Source organism: Myotis brandtii, unplaced genomic scaffold, assembly GCF_000412655.1.
Source record: "Myotis brandtii unplaced genomic scaffold, ASM41265v1 scaffold160, whole genome shotgun sequence".
NCBI classification, from domain to species: Eukaryota; Metazoa; Chordata; class Mammalia; order Chiroptera; family Vespertilionidae; genus Myotis; species Myotis brandtii.
The window spans coordinates 29,170-37,596 of NW_005355833.1; the positions used below are offsets into that span (position 1 = coordinate 29,170).

Sequence of the window (8,427 nt, forward strand, 5' to 3'; positions counted from 1 at the left end):
CTAAGCCAGTGATGGCGAACCTATGACACACGTGTCAGAGGTGACACTCGAACTCATTTTTTTGGTTGATTTTTCTTTGTTAAATGGCATTTAAATATATAAAATAAATATCAAAAATATAAATCTTTGTTTTACTATGGTTGCAAATATCAAAAAATTTCTATATGTGACAGCACCAGAGTTAAGTTAGGGTTTTTCAAAATGCTGACATGCCGAGCTCAAAAGGTTCGCCATCACTGGCCTAGTGGCTACTGGGAGAGGCTCAGGTACAATCCTGACACCAGGGTATGCAGAGGAAACCCTCAAAGGCCTCTGGACTTCAAAGACTTCTAATCATGCTTGAGGGTGAGCCTTTTGGAGGAATACTCGTCCAGCCTGGGGGCCAGTCAGCCTGTGGAGGTTGTTAGGTAGTTGCCCTTCTTCTTGATGACTTTCACCTTCTCATCTAGGAAGTGGTTCTCCAGAAAGTTGCAGAGATGGGGGTCTGTGTGGACAGAACCCAGGGCATGCAGATCCAAAAGGGCTTGGTTAAAAAAACACACAAAAGGGCTTGGTTCAGGTTCTTCTTTGGACAGTTTCTGCAAGTCCTGAAAGAGGGTGTGGCCACCATGCTGGTTTTGCATTTTCAAGAGACTCTGGGTGCCCTTCAGTTCTTCCTTGGCCAACTCTCAGAGAAAGTGACCCATACCCTCCAGAGCCACATAGTCATGGTTGAAATAGCCCAGAGAGAGGTAGATGCAAGAGGCCCGCAAATGCAGGTTGACGAGGTGGTTGACAGTGGCCTCCTCCTTGGTGGAAAAATTCTAAGGAATCTGGGAGCTCATGGTTGCTAGGCAATTGGAGTTAAGCTCAATAAATGATGCTGACTGGTCTTGGAGGCAGAAGATGGCTCTGAAGGTTACAGCTGGAAAAGAAGTTGGAAGGTGGTGGGAGGCTGGAAGAAGGGCATCCCTAGGTCTGTTCAGCTCAAACACTATTGAAACAAGAGAAAGATCTGCAGGACCACTGAATACACTGACGAGATACTAGTGTTTTAAAAGCTAGCAGACAGCCCAGGCAGTGTGGTTCAGTGGTTGAGCATCGACCCATGAACCAGAAGGTCACAATTCGATTCCCAGTCAGGGCACGTGCCTGGGTTTCGGGCTTGATAACCAGTAGGGGGCATGCATGAGGCAGCCGATCAATGATTCTCTCTCATCATTGATGTTTCTATGTCTCTTGCCCTCTCCCTTCCTCTCTGAAATCAATAAAAAATATATGTATATCTTTGAGTTCTGGGTTCAAATCCCAGTTCTTCTGTGTTATTAGCTTGTAACCCAAGGAGAAACACTTAAATTATACCTCTTTTTACACAGCTGTAAGATGGGCTAATAATGCCATGGTATTGTTATGATAGGTAAAGTGGATGGGGCTCTGGGTGAAAGGAAGGAGTCATTTACCAGTGTCCACAATCAACAAAACTGGCCACAAGTATCTGGAAGAGGCAGAGGAGGCCCAGGGTGTAGATAACCTTTTCACATCTTGTGTTGTCTATTGTTGTCTAGTTGCATTAAGATCTCTTATTTACAGACAGTTCCTTTTACTTTTTCAATGTTTTCATTAGAATATTTCACTTTAATTCTGAAAGGCAAAGACTATCCATTTGATTTTGCAGATGAGAAAACAGAGACCCAAAGAAAAGAAATGAATTGCCCCAAAATGTTACACTGAGGAGTTAACAGAGGAGAGAACAACGATTCTGTCGGTCAGGGGCCAAGGGCTCCTCTGTCCAGGCTGCAGGAAAGTCCTCAAACTAGCGTGTGTGCAAAAAAGCCTCTTCTCAATTCTGTACCCTTCACATCTTCAATCAGCCATTAGGGTGATGTGTGTCTCGGCATTGACCTACTCACAAAAACGGGTAGCAAACCTGTTTTCTGGAAGGCAGCAACTGTAATCTTTGCCATCAGAGAATCCTATACTTGGCTCCCACATGACTGTGAAGAAATGTTTTTGTCTTGCTATCTCATCCTTTCTCTGGCTGAGTCTATAAATGCTTGCTACTCTGGCACGGAGATATTTCAGCAGCTCTGGGCTTTACTCTAACCTTTGCACATTCATTTGCCTGTATCTTCATGCCTGTAATTACTTAATTGCTTTCTTTTAATGCCTGTAAGTAAGAGCTCTGTTATCCGAGAAAAGATCAGGAAAAACAAAACCACGAAACGAAAACACAGGAAAACCATTTTTCATCTTGTGGTGCACAACCACGCCCCCTGTTGACGGAGGCATGCCAGTTTAAAAGCACAAAAAGAAATTCTTCACAACTTTATTGAGGTATAATTGATGTACCATAAATTGCACGATTTAAAGTGTACAATTCGATGAGTTTTAACGTGTGTTTGTGCCTGTGAAACCACCACAGTCAAGATAATGAACATTTCCATCACAGACAGCTTTCCCATTTTAGAGTCGAACAGGGTGAGTGCTCCCAGTTCAAAACTGTATGGTGGCACTGACCCCTGCAGGCCCATCTCTGTTCCAATCTCTGTTCTCCATTTGACCTCTACATGGCTTTTCCTCCTTTCCAGTTTCAGCATTCCTCTTTCTGTTTAAGGCCAACTCCTTTCCTGGTGCTCTGGTTTTCACTCCCTCCCCGCTTACCAGGTACTGCCACTATGGAGCAAGCATCCCCTTTCCCTGCTGAGTCATCCACTTCTTATCTACAGGCTCTCTCTCTCTCTCTCTCTCTCTCTCTCTAATCCTCTCAGGATATTTTCTCCATTGACTTTTAGAGAGAGTGGAAGGGAGGGAGGGAGGGGAAGGGAGAGAGAGATCGATGTGTCTCTCTCTTTTTATTTATTTATTTAAATTTTGTTTTATTGCTTAAAGTATTACAAAGAGTATTGTCCATTGGTTATGCTTATATGCATGCATACAAGTCCTTCGGTTGATCTCTTACCCCCTTCCCTCCTGCCCCCCAACCCTCCCCAGCCTTCCCGCTGCAGTTTGACAATCTGTTTGAGGCAGCTCTGCCTCTGTATCTATTATTGTTCAAAAGTTTGTAATGGTCTCTATTATCCATGAATGTGTGAGATCATGTGGTATTTTTCCTTCATTGACTGGCTTATTTCACTTAGCATAATGCTCTCCAGTTCCATCCATGCTGTTGCAAATGGTAAGAGTTCCTTCTTTTTTACAGCAGCATAGTATTCCATCGTGTAGATGTACCACAGTTTTCTAATCCATTCATCTGCTGATGGGCACTTAGGCTGTTTCCAAATCTTAGCTATGGTATGTCTCTCTCTTTTAAAGAGATTTTAGAGAGAGAAAGGAAGAGGGGTAGAGAGATAGAAACATCAATTGGCTGCCTCCTGCACACCCCCTACTGGGGATTGGGCCCACAACCTGGGCAAGTGCCCTGACTGGGAATCAGACCAGGGACTCTTGGTTCATGGGTTGGTGCTCAACCACTGAGCCACACCAGCCAGGCTCTACAGGCTCTTTTCAATCTTAAAAATAAACAAAAACAAACAAAAATTAAATACCTCTTCCTGCCTCCCCATTCCTTTCTTCAGTCACACATTGCTCTGTGTCCTGTCTTCTTGTCATGGCCAAACTTCCAGAAATAGCTGTCCAAAATTACTCTCTCCACTTCCTCACTTCTCCTCTCGCTTAAGCCATTCCCCTGCCCCCACCACACAGACACTGTTTTTGATCAGGTCACTTACTAACCTCCTTGTGTTGCATCCAGTGGACCAGTCTCAGTCCTTATCATACTGGGACACAGTTGGCCACTCTATCCTTTACAAAATAGCTTAGCCTGGTTGTTTTTACAAAAGTAATTGATGCTTTTTTTTTTAAGAGTCAAACAATAAATAAAAGCATTAGGAGGCTCCTTCTAGACTCACCCTGTTTCACTGCTACAGATGGAGCCACTGCTGCAGGAACCCTCAGCTGATAGCACGGAGCAGCCTCAGGAAGTCCCAGAAATTAGTCGCTGAAGATTTCTAATTTGGGGGAAATCCTAGTTGCACTATAGACACCATAGAAGCCAAGAAATTGTTATAAACAAACACACAAACAGAGAAGGGCCTGCATTCAGCAACTCTTTGACTCCTGAACTAACCGTTGCCTTTAAAAAAAATTATTGATTGATTTTAGAGAGAGAGGAAGGAGGAGAGAAAGAGAGATATCAATATTTTTTCACTTAAAAAAAATCCTCACCCAAGGACATGCTTATTGATTTTTAGAGAGAGGGGAAGGGAGAGGCAGGGAAGAGAGAGAGGGAGGGAGAGAGAAACATCGATGTCGGAGATAGGTTGCCTCCCATATGTGCCCTGACCAGGCATCAAACCTGCAAACCTAGGTATGTGCCCTGACCAGGAATCAAACCCACAACCTTTTAGTGCATGGGATGATGCTCCAACCAACAGAGCCACCAGGCAAGAACTGTTGTTCCACTTATTTATACATTCATTTGTTGATTCTTATATGTGCCCCAAGGAGGGATTGAACCCGAAACCTGGGCATATGGGAGACAACGCTTTAACCAACTGAGCTACCCAGCCAGGGCAAGAGTTGCTTTAACTACTATCCTAGAGATGGCTGGTTCTACTTGACTAGTCCCTATTGGTCTCGCCAGGCAGGAAACCTGCCTGGGTATGACTTTCCTAATAGCCACCCATGTGTTCCCCTTCCTAAAGCTTATAATTGGGAGAATGACAGGAATGAAGCATAGGCTGACCCAGTGGCTTTAAAGGGGTATAGGTTTTTAGACACATACACAAAAACAGTGTTCTCACGACCAATGTTTTTACCCAAGATAAAGTACAAAACAGGAAATAAAAATCATCCCCCAAAAATCATCCAGAGCAAGAGCCATAACAATTTTGGTGAACATCCTTTAGACATTTCTATGCAGTATATACACATAGAATTGTATGTATAGTTTCACATACATGAGATCATGACTTACATGTTCTTCTGTAATGACTTTTTTCACTCAGAATATGTACTGGATGGATATCCAAGCCAATAGCTATAGACTAACACCATGATTGTTAATGTTTGCCAACCATTCAGGATATTTACTGGTATAAACCATGGTTTACTCAACCAGTCTCCTATTGTTGAGCATTTAGTTTGTTTGCTTTTTTTTTTTTTTTTCACCATAAACACACAATGATAAACATCCTGAGCTCAGCTTTTTGCTTTTGAGCAATTTTCTCCTCAGGCTAATCTCTAGAGTGGATTAGCTCAATACAATGGAATGAATGCTTTACGTTTTGATACAGTTAGGCTAACTTCCTTCCAGAAATGTTATACCAATTTGTTTTCCCAGGATAGCTTTGCCCCATTATCACCAATATTAGGCTTTATCAATTTCTGATTTTAGATGTGGCTTTTTGTAGACTGATTCTGTTTGTTTGATTAATTTGAGTATTTTTCTTTCATTAAGTTCATCTCATTCACATTTATTATTTTAATTATTATGTATAGTTTTAGTTCTGTAACCTTATTTTGTTTTCTATTTTTATGCTTCCTTGGCATACCTTCATTTTTACTGTCTTTCAGTAGATTCTCTGTGTTTTCTTTGGATTTTTTTCTTTCTGATAATTTTGAGGATATTTTGCCTGCTTTTAGTTCTATAAGTGGGCATGAGTGCCGTTCATTAGACACTTAGATATGTCTTTCTCAAACAGTACAGCATTTACTACTGTCTAATAATAGCTTATCTTTATTGTATGTTTACCTTGCCCTCATAACAACCCTATGATAGTGTATTTTCTTTCTTTCCTCCCACTAGCCCATATCTCCAGGCCTAAGTCATCTAATCTGAGTGTTATGTGTACCCTAAAAATTCCTTTGGAAAGAAAAATCAACCCTGGTTCGCTCTGAGCTCAAAGATCTCCCCCTGGCCAATTGGGCAATGATGATTATTTCTGTCCTTCCCTCGACTGACAGTATCCCAAAGGCATTATTTTGTAACTAGTCTGAACTGCTCCAGTATAGGCTGCACTTTCACATAGGTAATCTCATTGGGTGCTCAGAGCAAGCCTGTAAAAAAACCTCTGATCTCCCACGTTCATGACAAGAAAACAGGTTTTTAAAAAAAAGTGTGGGCCTGGTTGCGTGGCTCAGTGGTTGAGCATTGACCTATGACCCAGGAAGTCAAGGTTTGATTCCTGGTCAGGTTGCAGGCTCGATCCCCAATGTGGGGCATGCAGGGGGCGGCCGATCAGATTCTCTCTCATCATTAAAGTTTCTGTCTCTCCCTCTCCTTTCCTCTCTGAAATCAATAAAAATATATTTTTTTAAAAATGAATGTGTGTGATTTGTCTTTGTGACAAAGTACTCTTAGTACTCTGTGGGAACACTCAGCCAGTGTCCTTTAACTGATAGCCACATTAAAAAAAGAATAAAACAGGCAACATCAAGACAACCCAAAACACCAAATTGAAATTCTTTAGGCCCTTGCCCAAGAATACACTTTTAATTGGATGCTATTTAACTCTTATCTCTCTGTTAAAAGAAGTTATATTTATGGAAAATTGCTTGAAGTTTATAGAAGTCCACTTATCTCTCTAGATTTGTAAAAGGGGTTGCTCTAATTTTATGCAGGATGTGAATAACCATTACATGAAAGTATGGTCAACTAAGGAGGTAAAATACTGAGTTAAAGTTGCTACCAGAAAGTGCTCAAAGAGTTGCTTAAAAAAATAAATTTGTATTGATTTCAGAGAGAGAATCACTCATCAATGATGAGAGAGAATCACTGATCGACTACCTCCTGCAGGCCCCACTCTGGGAATCGAGCCTGCAACCTGGGCATGTGACCTTGCCCAGAATCAAACCCGGGACCCTTCAGTCCACAGGCCCATGCTCTATCCACTGAGCCAAACAAGCTAGGGCAAGAATTGCTTTTAATAGGACAGTATGCACCATGAATGTATAAGAAGAGATCACATGCAAACTTATTTGACTTCTATTAATGTCTAATAGGATACTAGACAGTGATGGGTGGGAAAACCATTTCCATCAAAACCCCAACTAATTATTAATGGAAGAAAAAGTGAATTCAGGTTTGCTAAGTATAAAGCAAGTTTTTGAGAGAAATAGAAAACATTCCATTTATTTTGCTTTTCAAAATTAAGAACAAAGAACATAAAACTATTTGAGTGAGAAGGTGAACCAGCGTTTATTGGCCACTTATGTTGGCTGTTTCACATACTTTATCTCAGGTAATCCTGACAAGTCTGGGGTAGGCTTCATTGCCCTACTTCACAGTTAAGGAAACTGAATCTTAGAGGGGATGATAATTTGCTCAAGTTCCTCACTTGGAAGTGAGGAACTAGGACTTGAATCCCTGTCTGTGTGATCTGAAACCTGTACTCTTTCTTCTATATCATTTTTCAAATAAATTATTTTAAAATGTTTTTCAGGTCATGGCACCGCTTCATAGGAGTTGCTCGTTGTCTCGTGCGGGGCAGCCTGGGTTCTGTGGCGAATTAAACAGCCACCGTGTCCAGCAAAAACAAAGACCACACCACCAAGAAGCGCCCCCAGCAGGCAACATCTAATGTGCTTGTCATGTTTGACCAGTCCTAGATTCAGGAGTTTAAGGAGGCCTTCAACATGATTGATCAGAACCGAGGTTTCATTGACAAGGAAGTTTGCATGATATGCTTGCTCCTCTAGGGAAGAATCCAGCGGACTCCAGGGCCTGTACATTTCACCATGCTCTTCATGATGTTTGGTGAGAAGTTAAATGGCACAAATCCTGGAGATGTCATCAGCAATGCTATTGTTTACTCTGATGACGAAGCAACTGGTACCATTCAGGAAGATTATCTGAGAGAGCTGCTCACAGGGATGGGAGGTAGGTTTACAGACAAGAAAGTGGAGGAGCTGTACAGAGAAGCACCCACTGACAAAAACGGAAGTTTCAATTACATTGAGTTCCTAAGTATCTTTAAACATGGAGCTAAAGATAAAGATGATTGAAAGAACTTTAGCTCAAACTGTCCAATTGCTTTGTCTTACTCTGTATTATTTCCTGACACATCCCCCATCGTCATAGACAGAACTGTTGCACGCAACTTAGTTTCTTTCACAGCTTTGCCTCTTTGTTTTGATGTATTTATTCTAGACCTTTCTGCCACTTAGCACTTATATAATCAGAATGGGAATGAGTCTGTAAATTGTGTTGAAAAAGAGATTGCAAATAAAAATCAACAAATATAGAAAAAATAAAAATGTTTTTCAATATTGAAAGTTAAGGGAAAGAAATAGAAGACAAGAAAGAAAATGAGAGGAGACACAAAAAAAAAAGCAAAAAAGGGAAAAGCAGAAAGAGGAACCAAGAGAGAAAGCCTTGTTGATTTGTCTTAAGATAGAAACATGAAATATACAAAGAAAGAAAGGCACAGAAATAGATATGTATTTTTT

At 41.2% G+C, this 8,427-nt stretch overlaps 1 pseudogene; it reads left to right on the plus strand.

Moving 5' to 3' along the window:
• The first annotated feature begins 335 nt into the window (after positions 1-335).
• LOC102240087 lies at positions 336-8,221 on the plus strand (annotated as a pseudogene).
• Positions 8,222-8,427: the final 206 nt, after the last annotated feature.